Source organism: Taudactylus pleione, unplaced genomic scaffold (genome assembly GCF_031769625.1).
Source record: "Taudactylus pleione unplaced genomic scaffold, aTauple2 ptg000095l, whole genome shotgun sequence".
Taxonomy (NCBI): Eukaryota; Metazoa; Chordata; class Amphibia; order Anura; family Myobatrachidae; genus Taudactylus; species Taudactylus pleione.
Genome location: NW_028284497.1, coordinates 17,133,482 through 17,145,832, shown reverse-complemented (window position 1 = coordinate 17,145,832; position 12,351 = coordinate 17,133,482). Strand labels below are relative to the sequence as shown.

Here is a 12,351-nt window from a genome sequence, read left to right as displayed (position 1 = left end):
ATGATCTTCCCTTCGAAACTGGTAGAGTTAAACTATCATTATAAAAGGCATTATTACTACTATACTACATACTATATGCCTTTATAGTTATGGAGGCCAGAAAATGATACTGTTGTGAGATTGATGGAATATAGAGTTCTACAGTCCCATCCCGAATTATCAATTTTTACCATTGGGAGCTTCTATTCAAAATACTTGGGACGTAGAAAGGTAGAATTATTATTTCTGTAACTTGAGTTCCATGACTAAAATCTACTATGATACATTGAAAAAATGTAATCACTTCTTTCATTTTGCTCCTAATTAAATTGTGTAGCAGTGCCCCTCACTGTGATGGCCGTGGGGGCACTTGTAGATCATGTTTCCATATATAGAAAATCTAGGTTTCTGGATTAAAGATAACTTATTGCTTTTTATGTACACATTGTAACAAAACTAATGGTGAGCACACACAGGCTGATTAAAATACTCAATATGAACGATAATCTATCATATCGTTATCGTTTATACCGTGCATTTTTTGGTCTCCTCCAACCGACCAACTACCTGAGATGCACGGGCACGTTTGGATGATAATGATATCGTCCATCGCGCGTGCATGCAGGCCAACCTGGTCCATATCGACCAGGATACTATTGGGACCCGCGATCGTTGATCACGGGGTATTGGCAGTCATTGGTGGGTTGGTGGTATGCTGGATGATCGCTATCAATCATCCAGCGAAATTGTTATCACTGACGGTCGTCCCGTGTGTATGCACCATAAAGGGGAGATTCAATTAGTTTAGTGGCTCATTGTGGACTAATATACAGCTAGTTATCCAGGAAGAAAACCTCACCTCTGTTTTGCTCACACCCCAAGGTTTTCCTCCCATAATTACCCGCAATGCGTGCAGCCGCAAATCATGTTAGGTTTCAATTGAATCTTGTGCTTAACTGAATCTCCCCCTATGAGGGGGGTATCCACATAGCTCTGAAAAATAGACGGCCGTAAAAAACATGGGGGGTTCGCCGATCTTTTTTTATCACGTTATCCAATTAGACCAGTTAGATCAGTTTTTCTCACGAACATACACAGGATCCGCAAAAAGTCGCGAACCTATGTATTTTCCCTGCCGCGATTGGTAGAAAAACACCTTATGGGGGATTTGGTTTTGCCTGCCTGAGGCAGGCGAATCAAAATCCCTGATAAGTGCCAGCTTCGGGGCTAATTGGATAGCCCCAGGTGAGGTAATTAGCCATGGCCAATTGCATTACCCCCCGATGTAGTAAAGACATATCAATGCACATACTGAAGCTCAGCCATATCATTATTTACCATTTACTGTGTTAGAAAATACATACACTACTATAAGGGTGTCCTTTTTATGGAGAGAAATTCATTTGTTTTTTGGAGCAATTAAATTGTTCTTCAGTTAGGTCATAAGGTGCATACACACTAGACGATATGCTCCCTGAGCGATATCGTCTAGTGTGTCCCCGGCAGGCTGTGCTCAATGTCGTTCATGACATTGAGCACAGCCGCTGAACGATATCATTAGCGATATCGTTCAGCGCCGGGCTCTCTCACCCATTCCCTGACATGCAGCAACCTGACGAGGTCGTCAGGTTGGCCTGCATGTCAGCCCGATGAACGAGGATGACGAACGACCCGCGGGAACGCGCGTCGTCGTCATCGTTTATCTTTTTTGTGTTAAAAATGGACGATAAAGTGGACGACTGAACGATAACGATATCGTTATCGTTCAGTCGTCCACTTTAATCGCCCAGTGTGTACGCACCATTAGACCACATAATATAATAAAAAGTGCTAGATATAATGGAGTGAATAGATTTCGATGTCCTTTTGTGTAGAGAATATGGCTGGTGCTCATTCAGTGAGACTGTTTACAATGAGGGTGTACCATACTGCTCCCTTACTACTAAGCATCAGTGGTGAAATAGCTGAATTCCACACACACACACACACACACACTGCATTGCTGAAGGTGCGTTTTTTAAGTTATTTAAAACCTCTCTTTAGCGAATTTTAACTACCCTTGCACCCATTTTCATTTACCTCAAATTTGATGGGACTAGTTATTTTTGCACTCCCAAAAAAACTGCTAAATGCTATTCTTCACCACGTGTGCAAAGGCACTAAACAGCACCTATTGAGACCATTCAAGTACCCCAAATACCTTCAGCAGGGCTATTCGGGGGTATCCATAGTGATCCCTCATGTCAGTACATCTTTTGGGGGTGTCAGGCTGATTTCCCCAAATCTTACAGGACTTTTCGCCAATTTCAGTTGCGCCGGGACGCGTTGTCGCGTCCTTTGCAATTGAATGGGATGAATCGCGGTGACTAGCGTGACACTTTTCCGGAGCCCAAACTGGCGATGATGGCGAAAAGTCCGGCATGCGAAAAGTCTAGGACTTTTCTCCGGCAATTGAATAACGGGCCTATGTGGTGTGACGTCATAGGTCACGTTGCCGCACGTCGTCCTTGTTGAGGGTTGAGGAAGGTGAAGGAGGTTGGAGGCTGAGGAAGGCCAAGGGGGTTGGGGGCTAAGGAAGTTGATGGGGGTCTGACGAAGGTACTGTGGAAGGTGATGATGGGATTTTAGGCTGAGAATGGTGACGAGGGTCTGAGGATGGTGATGAGGGGCTGAATTTGAGGAAGGGTTAAGGAAGGCTGGCTGCAGACACCATCCCTCCTACCCAAGGCATCCACAGCACTGTCATCAAGAAGACTTTGGAAGAGACGGCAGACAAGAACTACAGCCTGCCTAGTCAGTGACAGAGAGTGTAGCAAATCAGTGTATTTTTTCCTTATTTAAAGGCTGGCATATCTTTCAGTTAACATCATGAAACACATATCATACGCAGGGGAGGAACGTGTTGGTGTGGGGTCAGGGGTGGAGGTGAGAAGGTGGGGTCCCCCAGAGACATCAGTGTACCGGGCCCCAAAAATTCTGTTGCCGGCCCGGAGGCTAGGGACTCAACTACAGGAGGTAACCTTAACCAATACAGCTACACTGTGCACAGAATTTTTTATTATGCATACGTTGACAGTTATTATATAGTAGTTGTTGCAGAGCGCCAACTTTCTTGTTTTTCACAAACACATATATTGTTCAGCAATTTGTTCACTTATTTTTAATCTGGGGATACCCTAAAGCGGACCAAACACAGACAATAACTTGCTACGACAATATAAAATAATTTACAAACCATAACAATACACATTTACATACCTCACAGGGCTGCTTTGCATGACCCGAATGTCTACGTACCATAAGCACTTTATACCAGGACAAATACTTTGCATACACAATTAGATAAATACACAGCCCTTACACTGTAAGCTCCCATGTGCATGACCCTCCACCATCTTGTTTTTACCTTGCACTCTTTATGTCACCAGTGGGCTCCCAACTCAATCAGCAGCTCTGATCCTGTCTTTCTGCTCTTGCAAGGTACTGAGCCACTGGCTGTTATTATCATTCCGTTGTATATAGATCACAATGGTTGTTTTTCCCTTGTAGATTTGCCTGTATAGTCACTAGTACCATATGAATAAACAACAACAACAACTGCCCAGGCCATCCTTTTCTTCCCATTCTGATTATGTTCCTCCACCGGGTATCACTGGACACCCTTTAAAAGGCAAGTAGACGGCGTGACATCACTAATACCACAGCAGAGAGAACAGCCCACTGTTTTTTGCATTAATCAGATGACAAAAGTATATACAATGGCTGGAAGTGGAGGAACAAATACATTTCTACTAAGATAGGTGATGGGTTACACTACACTACATTTTAGTGTTCAAATGACAGGTCTGCTTTAAGGCCATTATGATCTGCATGTAAGTTCTACAAAAGCAAATCCACACACGGGTTCCAATATTGGGGGTGATTCAGAGGTGGACAAAGTTGCAGTAGTGACTACAACTTCTGTTGCAGTCACCATTGTGTCTTTAAGGTAATTCCAAGGCCGACTGGCGTCCTATTGAGATCAGTACAGGCTGCGGCACAAATCTGACCTGTGTTTAAAGACACACTACAGGCCGCATCATCGGACATTGCACCTACCTATAGCAGGTGCAGTACATTCAAGTGGGTATGGCTGCCGGTGTCAGTGCAACTGCGTCTACAGTTACTGTCGCCAACATGTTAGCCACCACCCATATACCACCATTGAAATGGCATGGATCTGCATGCAATTTCAAACGGTTTCTCCTGGCGATAAACATTGGGATGCATGTGCAGTGCTTCTCGAACGCATGCGCAGAGGTAAAGCATCAGGTGCAAGTTTGCCTACGTCCACCACCCCGTTATAAGGCCAGAATTGCTAAATAAAGGCACAAATGACTAACGAGGTGTTCTCCAAAATACAAAGCCCCTTTCATTTGTATATAACACTATGAGGCATATGTATCAAAGCTTGATGTGAGATATATATCACCAACCAATCAGCTGCTAACTTACATTTTGCAGGCTGTGTTTAAGAAATGATAATTTGGGCTTTTGAGATGGGTCCAGGAGGCTGGGTCTTGTTGTTCCGTGCGGCTCCCCCCCCTCCTTCTTTCATTGGTTCTCTCTTGGCATTGGTTACTATACTAAAATGTCTCTTCATACCAATTTATTGTACTAACTTATGATGATATATTATGGATACTGGAAAGTAATTGTTTCCGCTTATATACAAATGTATCTTGTTTTTATTTTTCTGTGTCTTCTGTTTAGAGACATATCATTGCTTGAATGTTTATTTAACACTATGCAATTGTATTATTTGTATTGCATACTAAATATTTTGTACCGTTGATACTTTTGGTGCTTTATACAATAAAAAAAACTTTATTTGAAAAAAAAAGGAAATGATAGTTTGGAGCTGATTGGTTGGTGATATAAAATTGTGAGATATATCGCACAACAAGCTTTGATACATATGCCCCCAAATCTGCCTTTTATATTGCACAGCATGCATACAACCCTTTCAAAAATATTCTGTGCAAAAAGATGCATTTGTTGTAGAGACAAATTATTAGTTGGGAAACAATCGAATAACACCTGACTGCTCAGAAATGTTCCAATGCATTTTCCTTAAGAAATACCTCACATTCACTAAAATCTCACATTTTTATGTAGGATTCGGTTTCCTTTTATTTATATACTTGGGTACTGAAAGTGGTGGATTATTATCTGGAACATACAGTAACCTTTCCAGGTGCCAAAGAAAGTGGAAGCCATTTATATTTGGGGCAATGCCTTGCCCACTACCAAGTACATTACGTTTAGTTTAGGGTATTTTCCATGTAACATACCAATCATGTGATGTAAAAACATGATGTAAAAATACCATGAAGTCATAGGGCACGATTCAATTCAGCGCGATGTAAATAGCGCCGGGAGATAGCTCCCGGAGCTATTCAATTCATCGCGCTGTTAGGTCGGGGAAGGCTCGTTATCGCGCCTTAAACAGGGTGTTTAGGCGCGATAACGGGCATTCCCCGACCTAACTTCCCGGCGCGAGACTGTTTTCCCGGCGCTAAGGGCAGAAAACAGCCTCGCGCCGGGACTTTTGTCGGATTTCTTCTCTCATCTCCGGAGGGATGAGAGAAGAAATCATTAGTCGGACTTGTCAGCGCGGTGTATTGAATAGCTCCGGGAGCTCACTCCCGGAGCTATTTACATCGCGCTGAATAGAATCGAGCCCATAAAGGGAGGCTGGAGAATTGTTCATAGTTATATGAAAAAGTAGCAGAACTAAAGCACAGTCCAAGGCTCAAAAAAAAAAAAAGTCTTCACGTGACACACTAGGAGATTCCTCCTATATAGCATTCATACATATTTATACCAGTCATATGGCTTGCACTGCATGAAATAAAATTCACATTTCCATGTTGCATGCTGCAGGTTCTAAGGGGCATATGTATCAAAGCTTGATGTGAGATAAAATTGTGAAATATATATCACCAACCAATCAGCTCCAAACTATCATTTCTTAAACACAGCCTGCAAAATGTAAGTTAAGGTGCCCATACATGGGACGATTTTTTACACGATATGGCCAGTTACAACAGGTTGGACAGACCAATCGTGTGAAAATAGGTGTGTTTTGTATGTTCTGCGACCCCGATGCGCGTCCCGCCGTCGTCTAGTTGGATAGCAGATCAGATGGTTTTGCAGAGAGATCTCAACCGATAGTGTACGATGTGACACACATGTATTGATCAACTAGTATGGTCTTATGTGGAATCGTATTTTAAATACAAATCGTCCTGTATCTGAAGAAGAATTTTCAAGGGAAATCGTATGCGACTTCAGATACGATTACAAATCGCACCGTGTATGGGGGCCTTAAGAAGCGGATTGGTTGGTGATATATATCTCACATCAAGCTTTGATACATATGCCCCTAAAAATTAAACAAGATAATATAATTTGCACAGTTTCATTGGGAACATTATGTTGCACCCACATCTTAGCAGCGACGACCATTTACCATAGTTGACACCACAAGTCAGATTTACTCTAACACACAGGCAGTACAGATACATGTTTGAGATTCTTCACTTCAACGCAGAGTTGGATTTTATTCTTGTATTGGACATATTAATGGCTGCAAGAGGGGTTAACCATGTTTTCCTTTTTGTTTTAGGGGGGGAATTATAGCAAACAAAATGATAGTACCATATATACCAATATTGCTGTCTTGTCACAATAATCAATATGGGCGGCTTAAGCAGAGGCAACAAAATGAGTGCATCATAACCAATTAGAGAGTAGTACACAATCTACTACAGCAAAACAAAATCACTACAGACACCACCGACACATCATACAGTCATTGGTTTGTATCAGTGATGTGTGTAACAGTACAGGATTGCATGGGGGCTGTATATGCAGCAGCTGGAGAATGTGCAAGTGGGAGATGTAGAGATAGTGACATACATACCAGCCTATTCAGCTGAGCCTCATATCACTACACTACAGTCAGCAGGTGGAACTGGCAGGAAACCACTATTTGCTTTCACACAATATAAAAGAAAAATGCATATAGTGTACAAGCAATTGCATTGCAAACAAATTCAACATATATCGCCTATTTATATTTCAAGACAATATAGAACCAACACATAGCACACTGACAGGCAGAATGTGCTGAGTTAGTGTATTGCTGTAAAGCGTAAATACAGGTAATATAAAGTATGGGGCAGACAGAGCTCCCTCCTGCTGAGCTGTATGGCCAGGTCTCACCCCCATGCAGCTATGGCCATCTTACATCGCCCCAGGAGATATGGGGGGATACAGTAGGATGACCTAGCCTGGCACACACAGCGCCAAATCTTCTCCCATATACAGTGTAACACAGGCAGCAACCCCAGAACTGACTAATGTGCCAGACAAGATGGCAATCGCACCGCTCCATAACACACACGGCTACACGTCCTGCTCTGTAGTGTACAGTGATACAGCCATAGCGCTCCCATCCCCAGCTGTGCCCAGTGACAGGACCTCAGCGCCGGCTGCTTCCCCAGTGATGCTCACCCGGCCCCCCTCTGCCACGGCGCCGTCCTATGGGGGATGCTACACTCACCCGGCTACGGCTATGCTGTCCTCACCTCCCGGACCGGTGCACCGTCCCCTGTGCCGGTGATGGATGTGCGGGGGGTTCCCTCCGCCACTCCCGCTCGTCTTCCCGCAGAGACCCCTGAGTCTGGTCACCTCCCGCAGCCAAGCAGAAGCCACACAGAGCGGAGCTGACCGCAGACCCCGCCGGGCGAGAAGGGAGTGATGTGCGGAGGCAGGAGTGGGAAAGGAAGTGAAGATGATGGCGGCTGTGGCTGCTGCTGCTGGAGGGGAATTGAATGGCTGTGTTGCCTCCTCCCTCGGCGTGAGTCAGGCAGCGATCACGGCTGCAGAGCTGGGAGGAGACAAAGCAGCAGAGGCCGGGGCACATCTCCCTCGCTGCACTACTCCGAGCAGCCACAGGGGGAGACAGAGCGGCACCGGGGGGACCACACATCACCATCACTTCAGGCCAAGCTTGTGCACCACCCAACTTATAGCTGTGGTGGAACCTACTGTAATTTTTTTTTATATATATATATATATATATATATATATATATCTCAATTAGCAAAGGATGCCGCCTCACAAGAAGAGCAGAGATTCCACTCTTGCTATGTGCATTATGCCTCATATAGCATTTTTTGCATACAATTCCCTAAAGAATGCACAGACGCCTCAATTTGAACATATTCCATATTGTGCAATAAACCTATCAAATCTTCCTATTTAACATTCTAACTCGCAGCAGACGCCGGAGCAATTCATCATTGCTCCGGCACGGAGACAGCTGATCCGAAAATAAGCTGTCCCCGCCAGCGGCTTCACTGCCCCTTTCGGAGTAATGAATCTTTTTACTGCTCCTTTTCGGAGCAGTGTAACAAGTGCGCATGCGTGACCTACATGTCACTTATGCGCACAAGAACCCCGACCTTATGTGGAAGGAGCCGGACAGGGTTTGAGGGATCCAAAAGTGGATAGCAGGAATACTTGCCATCTGAAGATAGCGAATGCTCCCGCAATCAAGCTCCGAAAATACTGTATTTTCAAAGCTTGATGAATTCTGTCCCCATACTAGTGTATGGGGACAGCGGGACATTCCGTGAGAGGAAGGTAAGCAGGAGATATCTGTGACACAATAACTTAATATCTACAATTGCAGGTGAAAATGTTTATTTTCACCTGCTTTTGTAGAAATTAATTGATGATGAATAGGCCCCATAGTCCTACCATGAGACACATGATTTAGTACTCCCAGTGAAAGATGTTCATCATTTAGCAAGCTCTCTCACTGAAAAGAATAAAGTACTCAGAGACAGGTGGTGCTGCTACAGAATAGTATTGTCATTGGTTACAACCAAAGGGGCTTATTTACTATACGGCGCAGCCGCTTGTAAAAAAAACATGTCTTCCCGGTGTGTTTAAAACCGGAATTTAAAAGGGCTGTGCTTTTAAAAGCAATACATAGGGTGTTTTGCTATTAAAAGTGTTACATTTTGGACTTAAACACGCCAAAAACAGCTTAGTAAATAAACCCCAAATGCTGGGTACACACTGGCCGACATATTGGCCATTCAATTGATCGGCCAATATATTGTGTGTGCATCGGCCAGTGTTTACCAGCGAAATGTCTGTGAACGACGTCGTTCACAGACATATCGCGTTGGCTGTGCTGCCCAGCCAATGACAATATATCAGAAGATATATTGGGGCATTGTGCTGTGTGTACAGGTGGTCAGACGAAAGCCCATACACTTGCTGCACGGGCTGGCGTGATTGACAGCTAAAGTGGGCGGGCAGATGTACATGCCTGCCCAGTTGTGACGTCAGTCTAGAAAGTTCGAGCAGTCTGTATGCAGAACATATGTTCTGCACAGATTGCAGATATATCTGCAGATCAGATGAATTGCAGATATATCGTTTTGGTGTGTACCCACCTTAAGACTTTTCTTTCTAGAAAACACCTGTGAATTTATGTACACAATAAAATTCAACAGCAGTGGCTGAGCGCCTCTACCGCAGCAGCCTTTAAGACAGTGATAGGCAACCTGATACATTGGCAGATCTCTAACCTTCAAAAGGGACGAACATTACCCTTAATCTCAATAAAGTTAAAATAATACATTTACTCAAAGAAAAATACATTGATCTATGAAAAGTTATCAGTGGGCATTTTAAACAATTGTTACACAAGCTATAACAAACAAATTTGACATATCCTAAAGTCACCTTCCCTCATTCAGAGCCGCTCGCAAAAAGCGAGCGCTCGCTCTAAATGAGGTCGGCCACTTTTGTTCTACCACCCACAGCATTAGCGAGTGACCAGGTGATGGTCGCCATGGTCGATTTGGTTATGAATCCATCCTTGCAGAGCACGTACACCCATACATGCTAATTGTCTTCCCTGAGGCGAATGGGATCTTCCAGCAAGACAATGCGACATGTCACACGGCTAGAAATGTCCAACAGTGGTTGTATGAGCACGACCAAGACTTCCAAGTACTTTCCTGGACCTAATGCCCTGGACTTGAACCCAATTGAGCATATGTGGGACCACCTCGAACAATGTGTTCACTCAATGGATACTCCACCACACACCCTCCAGCAGCTGTGGGATGTACTGCAGTCAGCATGGCTCCAGATACCTGTGCCAACCTACCAGCCCCTTATTGAGTCACTCCCAGTCTGTCTAGCTGCTGTCCGTGCTGCACATGGTGGTTACTCTGGCTATTAGCTGGTGGTCATAATAATGTGACTCGACTGTGTAAATATCTGGACTATGGCCCTCATTCAGACCCGCTCGCAAGCGGGTTGATGGTAAGGACCTGTGCACACGCAGCGCTCGCAGTGCGCAAGCCCCGAAGCGAGTGACAAATTCACTCACTCCGGGGCTCGCTATAAACGGGGCGGCTGTCAATGTTGATCGACAGCTCGCCCCGTTTTGTAGGCAGGGTGAGGGGGTGGCTGGACAAACGGAGGCGTTCCTGAAGGAACGCCTGCCGTTTGTAGGCGGCCCTACTGACATCACCAGTGATGTCAGTAGGGAGCTTCCTGCTCTGTTAGAGCAGGAAGCTACCTGGGGCTTGCGGTAGACGAGACGCTACCGCAAGGGTCTCGTCGCAAGCCCCGATGGTCGCCATGGTCTCGACCATGGCGACCATCACCTGGTCACTCGCTAATGCTGTGGGTGGTAGAACAAAAGTGGCCGACCTCATTTAGAGCGAGCGCTCGCTTTTTGCGAGCGGCTCTGAATGAGGGCCTATGTTTTTAATAACTAAGAAATTTGCATTTACCATTTAAAATGAAATTAAATCAGCACATGACGCAAAGGCAACATGAAAGTAGTGATGAACTCCAGATCAATAGATATTTTTAAAAGATCAAGGTGCCTATTTATTAATGATTGCATTTGCAATGCGATCTGGGCATGACATTACAGTCCATGATCGCATGATACATTTCAAGTTTGCCCATAGAATATTCAACCAAAGAAGAGAAATGTATTATAGACTGTTATACATCAGGGTCACTATTTGTTTAGATTATCATGTACTAGGAGATTAAGGGCCTGATTCAGAACCGCTCGTGAGCGGGTCGATGTTAGGCCACTGCGCATGCACACCGTCGCTCCCGGTCTCGCACCAAAAGGGGGCGGCTGTCGATTTTGATCGACAGCTCGCACCGTTTTGGAGGCGTGGCGTGGGGGCTTCACAAACGGAGGCGTTCCCATGCGAATGCCTGCCGTTTGTGGGCGGCCCCACTGACATCACCAGGAATGTCAGTGGGAGAGCTTCTGGCTCTATTAGAGCCAGAAGCTCTCTGGGGCTTGTGGCCATGAGACCCTACCACAAGAGTCTCGTCGCAAACCCGATGGTTTTGACCATCGCGACCATCATCCTGGCCGCTCGCAATAGCTGTGGGTGGTCACCCACAGCTATGCGAGCGGCCAGGAGGACGCTCCAAAAAAAATAAACGCCCTGATTCAGAGCAAGTGCTCTTTCAGAGCGTCCGGCTCTGAATCAGGGCCTAAGTACATTCACCATTTTGCAGTCTACTTGTATGATAGGATCATTTATTAAAGTGGGCAATAAAGTTGAATTAAAATTTTCACAATTATAGCAAATAGTAGTGATAATTATATTACTCCAGAATATTGTTTATTTGGAATTGCAGATTACATTTGCAAGACAAGCTGCTATGATTGACAAGCTGTGGCTGTTTGGGGCGGAGTGGCCAGTGTTCCCAAAAATGGGGGCGTCGCTCCCATTTTCTGGGAGTCCTGAGGTGTGCTTCTTCCAAAGTAGTTTTCCTGGCCTTGCTACGAATGCGAGACTGCCATCTAACGAACCTGAGGGTTACTCGAACGGCAAGTGTCCTCAGATGCAGCTGCAAATCACACAAGCATGCAGGAGGCATCTATTTAGGCCAGACGCCTCCTGCTGCTTTAGCTTATGTTTGTATTGCTAACAGCGTACAACTCTGAATCAGGCTTTGTGATTTTCTGTATTACACATGTATACAGTAAATGCTCCTAGTGTGTAAAACATGAAGCATTTAACAAATAGAATAAATATGAGCCGGGGTGTGGCCTGGCAGGCAAGTTGAGCAGTCGCATTGTACTTGAGCTCCTGCCCAAAGCCTCTGTATTTGCACTACAATCTGCTCCCTATCGCTTCCTAGGGCCCCACATCGTGCCTAACCTGCTCCTAAGGCCATATCTGTTTGGAGGCTCGGGTGTGCGGAGCCGGGGGGTACTTAGAGTGTCCCTGCGGGTTGTGCCTGTCCTCCTTG

General features: G+C 45.0%; 1 protein-coding gene across 2 annotated transcripts in view; it reads right to left on the bottom strand.

Annotated features, from left to right (window-relative positions):
* The window catches only part of CDC42SE2 (CDC42 small effector 2), a 151,429-nt gene that overhangs the window by 103,119 nt on the left and 35,959 nt on the right, over positions 1-12,351 (bottom strand). The window contains exon 1 of one of the 2 annotated variants that reach the window (XM_088470036.1): positions 7,589-7,947. The exons of the other annotated variant lie outside the window; for it this stretch is intronic. The gene's annotated coding sequence lies outside the window, so the exon portion shown is untranslated. Of the gene's footprint in view, positions 1-7,588; positions 7,948-12,351 lie in introns of those variants that run through there. 2 annotated transcript variants of the gene reach the window in all.